Here is a 13,402-nt window from a genome sequence, read left to right on the forward strand (position 1 = left end):
ACACATTTTTTCTGGCTCAAGTGGAAACTTGGTGTGGCAATTATTCAGTGTTCCTAACCAAACACAAATCAATCAACAAAATTAAACAAATAATTAATTATTTAAAAAAAAAGGAAATAAATAAAGTAATGTTTTCAAATTAGCAGTTATTTCCTTATATAGGCCTTTTTAAAAAAAACAACATTGTTAGTTTCTACTTAGAAATTTTTATTGCTTTTGGACATCATAGCTTAGCTATACACTAGTGATCTTTACAATGACAAATTATTACACTCTTTAAAAAAAATAATGCATAATTTTGACAGCAATGACAGTCACTCTTGTGCCGCTATTTGATAATGAGTTGCGATTGTGTAAAACAGCGTTTTTCTATATGCCTGTAAGAAAAGATTTTAATTAATTTTGTTATGATTCGAGGGATGAGAGTAGAGGAATGATCCTCTGAAATATGAGATCAATTCATCAGTTAACCTAAAGTCTCTAAGTAATGCATATAATTTGTTTTTTTATGTGATCATCTTGAGTTCAAAGAAATCTTCGGCATTATTACACTCAACTTAAAGCCGACTGAATTAAAGAGATGTGATAGTGAGTTTATAATTTATGACTATTTTGTTTTATTTGTACAACCCAACCAAAATTTGTAAAGTATTTCATAAAATAGGACAGGTTTTTATTCACAGATACCAGCCATACATTGTTTAATTACTAGGGTAACTCTATCAAAAGAATAAATACATTTAATTTTAATGAAGCTACGACCCTTTGAGTTATAGTACACATCAGATGGTACTCTTTAGTAACATTAACTTTTTAATTTGATAACCTAACCAAATAACATTTGTTTAACATTAAAGTTAGGGTTACAAAAACTCACTCCAGTATTAACAGACAAAGCATTTTGAAACAAAGTGTAAAAAAAAAATATGAATTAGTGATTTGTTCACATTGTAAATTATAATTGATCTCAAAAACTTCTCTAAAGTCTGACTGTCTAGAGTTTTGTCTGTTCCCATTTGAAGGTTAGGTCTATATTTAGGGTTTAAGCTGATTTTTAGAAGTCCCTTTCAAGAAAATGACATTTCTGTGAGTTCAAAATAGCCCACTTGAATAATCATTATCTGTGAATGAAATAAACTAAAGCAAATCTTTTACACGTGTATTCTTGATGTTATTAATTTGTTTTCCAGAAAGAGTCCCTCTTGATATTCATTTCACTCCTCCAAAGTATGGATTAGAATGTTAGACTAGGTATTGTTAGGACTTGCAGTGGCATCATTGTAGCAGCATCATGTATAGCCTTGAATTCAAATCCCTTCAATTTGTATTATCTGGAAGTAATAATAAAACACATGTCTAATGTAGTCGTGCTTTTAGTCTTATTGATTGAGTGTGTGTTAAGAGAGACCTTCAGCTATGTAACACATATAATGCAGTGGTACTATGCAACGTCACAACCCGTGAACAGCTTACACTATTAGCTCTTTGCCACATCGCACAGACCTGTGCCATGGCAACCAGCTATTGGTTTTATCTGACCACAGGTAGTGACGTTGCAGATCAGTGTTCAGACCTTGTGTAAGGATTGGTTTCGTTCTACCTTACCTTCCTGAACCTTGAATTGAAGTCATCAGTGCAAGATGAACATCTCCTAGCTAGTGTCCACTCTATCCACCATGTCCGATTGTTGGTCTATGCTGTACAACGTTGAGCTATGTTATAAGATCTGAATGTTCAACCTTTGACCCCCCCCCCAACAAAAAAAAAAATTCGAAAGGAAATCGTCGGAACAAATCACTGACATCTACACTTTCAACATGGATCTTGTTTATAATTGACTTCAGTTATAATATTGCTAGAAAATTGTCATTTTAAAGAATATCATGCAATTTGTCTGCAGTTAGCGAATTAGATATAGATCTAGAGCAGCGGTTCTCAACCTTTTTAGTGCCGCGACCCCTAATACGATTCCTCTCTAGGTAGCGACCCCAACTATTGAACAATTTAATTTTTCAAGATTACAAAGATGTCTACCAGGTGGACTAGTTTACTTAGTTTTGTACTTTCTGACTAAAACAAAAACAAACAAACAAAAAACTTCTTGACGGAGATTTACAAAAAAATATTTTTTTTTTAGAAGTTTACCTCTCGACCACCTCGAGTTTACCTCTCGACCACCTCGCGTGACATCAGTGTGAACTAGCATAACACTTTGAACCCATCAAACTCAGTACCAAGAAGTAACTATCAATGGAAACAAAAACATGTCTGCCTTCAAACAATGATGTAACACTCACTAACTCAAAGTGTCTTCTTTATCCTCTAACAAAATATCCGCCTTCTTCAATATGTCACCTTCTATTTTGAGTTCATTAAATTTATGTTTGACAGTCGTTTCATAATTTACTAAAAGAAAATTACTTTGAGCAATGTCACTGTTTTATTCTCACAAATCCAAAGCTCTAGGCTACCAACTATGGAACAAATCCAAAGCTCTAGGCTACCAACTATGGAACAAATCCAAAGCTCTAGGCTACCAACTATGGAACAAATCCAAAGCTCTAGGCTACCAACTATGGAACAAATCCAAAGCTCTAGGCTACCAACTATGGAACAAATCCAAAGGTATAGGCTACCAACTATGGAACAAATCCAAAGCTCTAGGCTACCAACTATGGAACAAATCCAAAGGTATAGGCTACCAACTATGGAACAAATCCAAAGCTCTAGGCTACCAACTATGGAACAAATCCAAAGCTCTAGGCTACCAACTATGGAACAAATCCAAAGGTATAGGCTACCAACTATGGAACAAATCCAAAGGTATAGGCTACCAACTATGGAACAAATCCAAAGCTCTAGGCTACCAACTATGGAACAAATCCAAAGCTCTAGGCTACCAACTATGGAACAAATCCAAAGCTCTAGCTACCAACTATGGAACAAATCCAAAGGTATAGGCTACCAACTATGGAACAAATCCAAAGGTATAGGCTACCAACTATGGAACAAATCCAAAGGTATAGGCTACCAACTATGGAACAAATCCAAAGCTCTAGGCTACCAACTATGGAACAAATCCAAAGCTCTAGGCTACCAACTATGGAACAAATCCAAAGCTCTAGCTACCAACTATGGAACAAATCCAAAGGTATAGGCTACCAACTATGGAACAAATCCAAAGGTATAGGCTACCAACTATGGAACAAATCCAAAGCTCTAGGCTACCAACTATGGAACAAATACGCTTGCTAGAAACGACAAAAAAAAATTACATGATAAATAGATTGAAAGTAAAATTTTCGATGGTCTTAGACGACCCCCGACAAATGGTCATTCGACACCCAAAGGGGTCGCAACCCACAGGTTGAGAACCCCTGATCTAGAGTGTCTAGATTCTAGAATCTCTTTGGTTGTTAGTATAGTACAGGGCTGGCGAACCTTTTTGAGTCCGAGTGCCAATTAATTTCAATTTAAAAACAATGAAGATTGTTGCGTGCCCAGTAGGTCTACTAGTGACGCCGCTTTATTAAAGAAGTGCTACAGCCAGAAAGTCAACTGCATGTATAAAAACAGCTTAGTAACAATATTACTTGTTTATTCAATTTTATTATCCTGACCTACAGTTTGAAGTCTTAGGGCAGGTCAATCAGAGCGACTTCTGCTGTTGTGTGGTAGACGATAATAGTTTGATATTTGGTGTATACCGTGTATTCTTCAAAGTTACACACGCCGCACTTAGTTCATCGGTCAAGCAACTTCTGGCATCTGATTTAATATAATTCATTGTAGAAAATAAAGATTCGCATGAGTAAGTAGACGAGAAAATTGACAGAATGGATGTTGCTACTTTTATCAGAGAATTGAAAGTTTTAGGCAGGTCATTCCAAACTTGAAGGATCTCATTTTCTGCTAATATCTGAGGTTCTAATGATCCATTTAACCGTTCACGTTCAATTAATTCAAGTCGTATTCGTAAGTCAATAAATTTCTGTCTCCAAATTGCGCTGGACTGAAACTCAACAAGTTGCATTTCAAAGTCGTGTAATCCCATCCAAGAAAACATGGTCAAATCCAGAGTTTCAAAATCTACTGTATCTGGATATTTTATAAATTTGGAGGTGTACTCGAATTTTCGAAATTGTTCAAAACGCAGTGAAAATTGTTCAGCAGTTGTGTCAATTATCCCTAAAAACAATCTTTTCTGAAAATCTTTGCCGGTAGTATCATGAACTTTTAAATCCTCATAAAATTTCTTCAGTTTGTTAAAATATTTTAATTCTTCCTTCTCTATGTCACGTTTGTAAATCTTCAACTTTTTCTCAAATGCTGTCAAGATGTCAAATGCCTGATCGACAGATTTTCCGAAACCTTGCGACTTCGTATTAAGCTCATTTAAATGGGATGAAAAATCGGTAAAAAACATTAGTCTGATAAGCCAGTCAACATTTGTCAATTCTGAGCAATTTTTTTTTGTTATCATCCATAAAGATTCGAATTTCATCAAGGCATTCCACAAACCGTTCCAGAACGTGACCTCGGCTTAGCCAACGTACGTTGTTGTACATTAATAAGCCAAAGTAACTGGACTGAACTTCATTTAGCAGCTGTTCAAATTTTCTCTTATTCAAAGCACGGGCAGTAATGAAGTTTACGGTTTTTGTTACACATTTCATAATGTCTTCAAGTTCCTTTAAGCCGTTTTTTTGAACATAGGGCTTGTTGGTGCACAATGCAGTGAAAAGTTATTAGTGGGTGTCCAACATGTCCTGTAAACAAAGTAACGAAACCTGTATCTTTTCCAGTCATACTTGGAGCACCATCAGTTGTAATAGAAACTATTTTTTTGAGATCTACACCTGCATTTCTGAGTTCAGTCACAACAGTTTGACATATATCTGCACCTGTTGTTGTCGTTGGTAAAGCTGCTAATTTTATTAGTTCTTCGTGTATTTCATTTCCTTTGCTATATTTGACAATGATGGCCAGTCTAGCGGACGATATCACATCAGTACTTTCATCAAGGCAAATAGAATAGGCTTGACATGCATTAATATCTTTCTTTACTTGGTCTTGAATATTAACGTGCAATTTCATAACTCTCGCTTTAACCGTGTTTCGGCTTATTGGCAAATCCTTTATTCTCTGAATGACTTTATCCTTGTTTTGAAAGTCTTCAAACAAACAAGACGCATATTCTAACATTGCTTCCTTGATATAATCACCGTCACTTAAAGGTTTTCCATGCTTAGCTATAATTTTTTAAACTTCAAAACTTGCAGCCACTAAGTTAGAAGAACTTTTAACAAAGTTTACAAAAGAACTGGATTGTGAAATCGCTTTTTTTAACTCACGCGATATATGTTCTTTTTGCTCATCCTCGCTTTTGCCTAAAAGCCAGCTGTGATTGGACTCATAATGACGTTTTACTGATGATGTCCGACAAACAACACTTTCAAAACACATGGCACATAAGGCTTCTTGTTTTCTCTGTGAATCATTCCATATCTTTCAGTCCACCACTCTTGAAAAGGTCGGCCACTTCCTTCTTCTTCATTAAGTTTTCTTTTTTTTATTTTTGAGAATGACATGTTATGGTAATTATTCTGATAAACATTTATTGATGGCAACGCTAGCAATCGATGTAAGACCGACACGTTTTCAATATCAACAAAATGGCGGAAGCTAAGGAGATCTCGTTCAAATACGAGATTTGTCTTGAAAAAAATTTATTATGCCCTATGCTCCCCAAATGAAACACAGTCATATGAAAATAATTATATGGGATATGATCCACTAGCGCTTCTTCCATATTATTTACAGTTCTCGGAAATAATTGAACGTTATTAATTATGGTAACTTGAGATATCCGTGTTTTTTCCAAAAAACACATTTCTTAATATCATCGTCGTCGCGTGCCACACAAAATCGTTTCGCGTGCCACATTGGGCACGCGTGTCATAGGTTCGCCAGCCCTGGTATAGTAGTATAGTTCCATTGTCAAAGAAAGATAACTGCACAGTGGAAAAGTATTTTCTTATTTTAAGAGTTACCTCCCACAGCTGCTATTCTTGTGATTCTAACCTATTGTCTTCTTGGCTAACCCTCCATGTCTAACCTAGGCTTCGCCTGCGCATGTCTAGTGTCAGTTGTCTCCCTTGTACACCAAGCCTGTACCGAGGTTATTTAATTAATATGCCAGAGTGGTAGACATAGGGTAAAAAAAAAAAAAAAAGACAATGTAAGTGGCAGACGATACAAGAAAGTGAACATTCTCACTATCGCCTGGACCAGTCTACCAAAACCAGATGTTCTTCTTAGCATAATTTCTATAGCAACCCCCCACGAGCTAAAATTAAAAAAATAATTCTTGAAATTCTGAAGTCCTATATATTCGAGGTCTAGATCTAAGCCTATAGCTAACTAAAAAAAAAAAAAAAGCAAACCAAAGACGTTAAACACTACAAGAAGAGACAAAAAAAGGTTTGGGTTGTAGCCGTACTCTGCTACTGTGTTCATTGTAGGCCTACAATTGATTTGAATGGCGTTCAGCAGAATCAGAATGGAATAAGCAAGATATCATCATCCATCCTGACCTGGTATCATGTCATGGGTTGAGCCAACTACCTTTTTCGAAAACCAGAAATAAAAGATTGTTTTGAAGAGCTCAGCCAGTGACATTCGTTTTGAGGATTTATACACTCCCACTTCATACTTTTCTGAGGTCACCTTCATGAATCAAGGCCGGAGGCCGTGTACTCCTGGGGAAGCTCTTGTATTTCTAAAATGTACAAAAGTGCCACGAGAAAATGGTTTTCCTGAGGAACGGCATGAAGGATAGAGTCCAATCATTGAATGTGTAATTCGTGCTCTATTAGTTCACTCGGAGTCATGTGTGTGTTCCTTTTTTTTGTTTAAATGCTTCATTAAGCTATATCATCTTTGTCTGCTGTCAAGTTATTTGTCTCACTTCCCATTCTCGGATCAAGTTGAAACATTGCACAATTATTCATTGTTGATGACACCACTTGAATCAATAAAACAATTAACCGATTATTTAATCAATTAGTCATAATTAATAAATGTTATATCTTATGTGAAAAATGTACTAAACCAAGGGGAGATAATCCATGTGCAACAATTTTGAGACTAGCAATAGGTAATTTCTATTTCTATAAGTACTTGAATAGCTCAGTGGCTAGCGCTTAGTCCTCACACTGTGGAGGCTTAAGACCTTAAACTTGAATTCAGACTCAGAGCAACTTTAAAAAATAATTTAAAAAATCAATTAAAATGCAGCACGGAAACCTTCTCCCAGGTCCCCCCCCCTCCTTCCCCTCCCCCCAACTGGTCCAAGAATGTGATGGAACCATTCCGCAGTGAGCATGCTTTATATTGAGCTTGGAAGTTGCGCTAAACAAAAACAATTAATACAAATATTTTCACTAATTTTACTAATTTATTATTTTTAGTCTTCATCTTTTAAAAATTAATGACACGGTTGATTCAAAATAATGTAATTTTACATGTTACCTAAACCCTCATCAACCGTCGACCACAGAAACAGAAGACCTTTACCTTATACATCATCTGCCTTCTAGATCGCAGGGTCTAAAGGGGTACATTTACTTTTTTTTTAAACTGTTACTTGTCCATTTCCTTTTTTATGGACTTTTCAGTCACTAAGTATTAATATAATCACCTTTATAACCCATAAGGAAATTGGTCTTACAATTTGTGTATTCAGCCAAACTAAACTCTAGCAAACAAAATATACGTTCACACCAGATGGACACACAATTTACATGTGAAATGTTTAGATCAGACATTTGAATTGTGTTTAATGATTGCCAGGGGAACAAAAGAGTTTGTGTGTGTCTTGTATCTCCTTTTGTGACGATGGTCAATTCGGTGAGACCGGAAACATCATTACATGGTTGCTGTTTTGGTAATCCCTACAAATTGTAAGACAAATTTCCTTACGGACAATAAAGATTATTATTGTTATTATTGTTATTATTATGTTAGAAAAGAACGAGTATTCATTCTCTGGCGAAGCCAGGGTCGAGTTTCGTTAAAGGGAAACAAAATTCATCGTAATCTTTTTATCAGTTTCCACCGAGGAATTTTCTGGTGATATGGCAGGTCTACAGAAGTAGGCCTACCAGCCCTCTGACAGGCAACGAGAATGTTCCTATGAATGCCAAGGGCCTTGAAGGTATCTGTGAGGTCAATTGTTATTATCCCCTCGGTTGATATAACAATGGGGTATATTGTTGTTTTAGATAATTTCCATAAACGCTTAATCTCCAAGCCAAGGTTCCCATATTTTCGTTGTTTTTCCAGCTCAGTTTTTTTTTAAATTATGAGATAGTGGTACGGCGATGTCAATAATGGTAGAGGCTTTTTTCTTTTTTATCGATGATCAGCAAATCAGGGCGATTAAAATCTACCGTTTTGTTGGTTAAAATAGGCCTATCACAGTACAGTAGATGATCCGTAGACTCAAGAACCTCTTGTGGTGAGTATTTGTAATAAGGAGGAGTATCCTTACCGATCAAATAGTGAGTCAAAGCCAAGTGCTGGTGTATTAACTTTGAAACTTGGTTATGGCGACCTAGGTAAGCAGTTTATTATTATTATTATAGGACAATGTTCCTCAAAATTTGGGGACCTCTGTCGAAAGGGGCACGAAGGCAGTCTTTTTCTTCAAGGACACACTGAGTTCTAAATACACATTTACCTATTCATCAAGTAAGAAACATTACCAATGTTTTAAAAAATTAAGTTTTAAGACCTTTGATGCAGTTTCCGCGAGAGGATTCTGCAAAACTGGCTGGACAATATAAAGGAATGGACCGGCCCCTCTCGTTTTCCAATAAAAAAAAAGCTGCTAACCGGGAAAAAATGGAGGGTTTGGGTTACTCGAGCTGTCAGAGCATCCCTAGTCCCCCTACGGCGAAAGTTATAGGACAGATGAGAGAGAGAGAGAGAAAGAGAGAGAGAGAGAGAGAGAGGTTAGATTTATTCTGTCTCAAGATCGATTTAAAACTTTCAAAGATGACATTTTAATACGTTTTCGCCAAAGCGATTTTAGAATCTAACCTTTTTTTCTTTTGTCGAATGTCCCCCAAGTGACTTAGCCTACCTCTTTTTCTTTCGTCGAATGTCCCCCAACTGACTTAGCCTACCTCTTTTTCTTTCGTCGAATGTCACCCAAGTGACTTAGCCTACCTCTTTTTCTTTCGTCGAATGTCCCCCAACTGACTTAGCCTACCTCTACCGCTTTTTTTAAATACTGTGATGAAAAGTCCGCTGTATTGGACTACGCCAAAGAATTTATGACGCTGAGAATGCGGGGAAAAGATTGACTTCGGGAATCGGACCAGAACCCCGCAAGAAAATCTAATGGCGCATCCCAGATCCTCTGCGGGGTCGCGAACACAAATGTGTTGTTCTCAAGGGGTGTCACGTGTAAAGTTTGATAATCACTGCTATAGATTTACTAAATGTAGAATATCAGTATGTAGATTTACTAAATATCATGGGCGTAGTCAGGGGGTCAACCCCCCCCCTTGAATTTAGTGACATATTTTTTGCTTGATTTTGTCTATTTTAGGTGAGATTTTAATACTAAACCATCACTTGTCCATAACTTGTCCCAGCACAGCCAAGGGGGTTTTGATTTTAAACTTGATAGTAGCTCGTTTGTCTATCTCGTTGGGAGAACCATCGAGATTGATTTCCATCTAAAGATTCAATAAAGGCCACTAAACTTCATATTTATCATGACGTGTTCTTGTGGAGTTATTATTTCATGAACAATACGGTCCAAGGAAGGTATTTCCATCAGTAGCTCTTTATTGTGTGTTGATAGAAAATCTATCTTCATCTTTTTTCGCCTGGCAATTTTTTCTTGTGGCTAATACGTCTTTGGGGCTCTGCGTGTCAATGTACCATCAAATTTTAATCTAGATTTTAGATGTTAGGTGTACTGTGTAAAATAATCTAGAAATATTTACTTTTTAAACTTTCTGTAAGATATTTTTGTTTGTTATCATGAGCACTTATATTACAATAAATTCGTTTTTATTTGTAAATTTTTAGCGGCCCCCGAAAGGGGAAGAGACGCTATTAGTTTTGTGCGAAATGTCTGTCCGTCTGACCGTCTGTCCGTCCGTCCCGTTTAGATCTCGTAAACTAGAAAAGATATTGAAACTCCGACATCACAATATTTTAGACCATTCAAAGTTCTGATGCAACGGCTACTTTTTTTTTTATGAAAGTGAAAAATCTAATTTTTTAAATCAGTTATGCAAGCAGTTTTTTTATGAGAAAAAGCTAATTAGTATGCATTACAAGTTAGACCTAATTTAAAAAGAATAGTAATCTTGTAAACTTCATTTTTGTGAACTTTTTTTTAATGCGGAATTTTTTTTTTTTTTTTTTTTGAGGATTCGAATAAGAGATTGAGCCTTTTCAAAACAATTAGATCAATTATAAGACATCAGTTAGGCCAGGGGAGGCGCGGTGGCTGAGCGGTAAAGCGGGTTCGAATCTTGGTGAAGACTGGACTTTTCAACTTTGGAATCTTTGAGCGCCTCTGAGTCCACTCAGCTCTAATGGATACCTGACATTACTTGGGGAAAAGTAAAGGCGATTGGTCGTTGTGCTGGCTACATGACACCCTAGTTAACCGTAGGCCACAAAACAGATGAACTTTACATCATCTGCCCTATAGACCACAAGGTCTGAAAGGGGAACTAGTTAGACCAGGTTCACATCTAACTTTACATTCACTTTCACCTATCCTTTGATCTGCGGGACCGTTGGGGCACTACACAAGATCTGTTAACCTTCTTTCTCCATTCTATCTCTCATTTGTCTTTGATAGAATTTCATTCGGATGTTCTTTCTGAAAATATTGAAGACTGACTGGGTGGACCTCTTCGGGGGCCGATTTTGAGTTTGTGTTTCCACACAAACTGTCTTTCGTAACCTTGTATTTTTTAAATTCGTTTTTATTTTGTTGGGACATGTACGTACTAATTCGGTCTCTCAGGAATGGGTCGTACTTGAGTAGTAATTTCACTCCAGGATATTTCTTTGATTTTGTACTGCCAATTCTTCAACTCGTTCGTGATGCCAACGGAGTGCCAGATTCTGCTTTAAGAGAAAACGCATGATGTCCAAGATTCTCTACAGATAATTTCTCCGCATTTTCCCCTCTTGCTTATTTAAAGACCAACTGAAGAGGTTTTGTAGTTTCATAATGCTTAAAAAACATACATACGAAATATTAGACATATATTCTTTGTAATTATTTAGATATAAGCAATTTAATGTGCGTTTTAGGGACTATAACATTTCACAATCTCGAAGCCATTCGAGATCAGTATCTCCCAGTCAACCAAGGTCGATGACGTAGATTAAGGGAAATTAGGTCAAGTTTTTCAGTTTATGGCTTAGCGTATTCCTTTTTACAGGAATGCCAGTTTCTGAAAACAAAGGCGACTAAAACACACCAATTTATAAAAAGTGGATGTTAGAGTTGGGGAAATTAGGTCAAATCACGCAATTTATGGCTTTACATGTTAGATCTACTGTTTGTCGGCTTATTCTTGATCTAGCCAAGCGAACAGCGTTTCAGCCCACGCAGTACCGCGAGCCTCAGTTCACATGTTTCGTTTAAGTCAAGTTACGCAATTTATGGCTTATGTTACTGCTTCAGGCTTATTGTAGTTCTAGATCTACTGCTTTTGATCAAGAGCAGAGTTCTTTTCTCAGATCATTAATGATGTATGAAGTAGACCTAAATTCAATTAGATGAAGTCTAGATCTAGTAATAGTAGTATTGGATATTTAGAGATTAGACCAATCTATTTAGATCTATCTAGACTGATCCCATCGAGGTGCTGGGCCTAGATCTAGAAAAACAAAGTTTAAAATTATATACTCTATCTATACACTTAATAGTGATTATTAACCTACAGTCGTCACTAAATAGGCCCAATATGGGAAAAAAATTATTACAATGATGAGCTCATTCAATGTAGTTATTGTAGTACACGATTATATTTAGCTTGAATCTAGAGTCACAACCCCGTACAACACTAGCAAATAGCTTTAACTTAAACCTTAACTTAGACTTAAAAGTAGTCTGATTTAGATCTACTAGATCTAAATTTCTAAAAACTAATCTATAAGGCAAAAATTAGACCTAGATCTACCAATTCTATAATATTATTAATATACGAAATATGGATTTTGTTACACTCTTACTTAAAAATATATTCGTACTGTATATTCGGGCCTATTATACTTAAATAATTCTATAAATCTATATGTAAAAATTGAAGAATTTTCATTTATGATTTATCAAACGCTTGACTCATTTGTTGATTGGAATAGAATCATTAGATTATTAGATAGTTAAGTTAGCAAGTTAATCTGTAACTGTCACAATAAAGTTTTAAATTGTGTTTAGACTAGAAATGAGCCTCGCTGTCATTATTGTTGCCTAGTCACAGACAAACTTCAAGTTCCCTCCAAGCAAGTGATGAGTGGCTGAGAGACTAAAACTGCTTAGTTACGGTTTAGCCACCTTGCAAGGGGGCTTGAGTTCGAATCCTGACTCTAGCAGTGGTTGGAAAACCTTCTCCCAGTTACCCCCTCCCCCACTGGTTCACAAAAGAGATTGTAACATTACTAATTAGTAACTAAAAACAACATCATTATAAACTTGTCCATAACCAGTGCAGGGAACACTGAAGTAACATCATGTAAGGCTTAAAAGAAAGGTGTAAAAGTTGCCTTCAGAGATTGAAAGAAATCTGGTCAAATTAAATTCCAGCTGGTCTACAGCTTAAATTTCATTTAAGAAAGAATATAGGACATAACAAATTATCAAAACAAATAAATATGTTTGTTTTTATTTATGTAATTACAATGTGTAGTTTTACTGAGAAAGTTTGTCCTCAGTTTGATGCCCCCCCCCCTCCACCACTTGATGCCCCTTGATGCCCCATGCGGCCCGCACCACCTGCACATTGCTAGCTACGCCACTGGCAACCACTTGTCATAGAACCAGTAGTCTATGAACCGCTTGTCGTTGAATCAGTAGACTGTCAGCTACTTGTAATTGGACCAGTAGTCAGTAAGCCACTTCTCGGTTGAACCAGTAGCCGGTCGTTGTATATGTTGAAAATTAAAATAAATTAAACTAAAACCAAAATTGGTACCAAGTGATCCAAATGATCTACTCGAACAAGTAAAAGTAGACCTACATTTCATATAACCATCATCTTCTTTCTCAACTCTGGTGTATTATTATAAAATAACAGTCACTCCATGGTCTGTAGAGTAATTAATTTACATGTTTTGGATTTTGTTTCCTTTTTTT

The 13,402-nt window shown here is 36.3% G+C and overlaps 1 long non-coding RNA gene across 2 annotated transcripts in view; it reads right to left on the minus strand.

Annotated features, from left to right (window-relative positions):
• The window catches only part of LOC129925312 (uncharacterized), a 27,384-nt gene continuing 13,982 nt past the window's right edge, over positions 1 to 13,402 (minus strand). The window contains exon 3 of one of the 2 annotated variants that reach the window (XR_008777111.1): positions 1 to 1,331. This is a non-coding gene — a long non-coding RNA (uncharacterized LOC129925312). Of the gene's footprint in view, positions 1,332 to 13,018; positions 13,165 to 13,402 lie in introns of those variants that run through there. The other variant, XR_008777112.1, reaches the window with a different exon arrangement.

This window comes from Biomphalaria glabrata, chromosome 3 (genome assembly GCF_947242115.1).
Source record: "Biomphalaria glabrata chromosome 3, xgBioGlab47.1, whole genome shotgun sequence".
NCBI classification, from domain to species: Eukaryota; Metazoa; Mollusca; class Gastropoda; family Planorbidae; genus Biomphalaria; species Biomphalaria glabrata.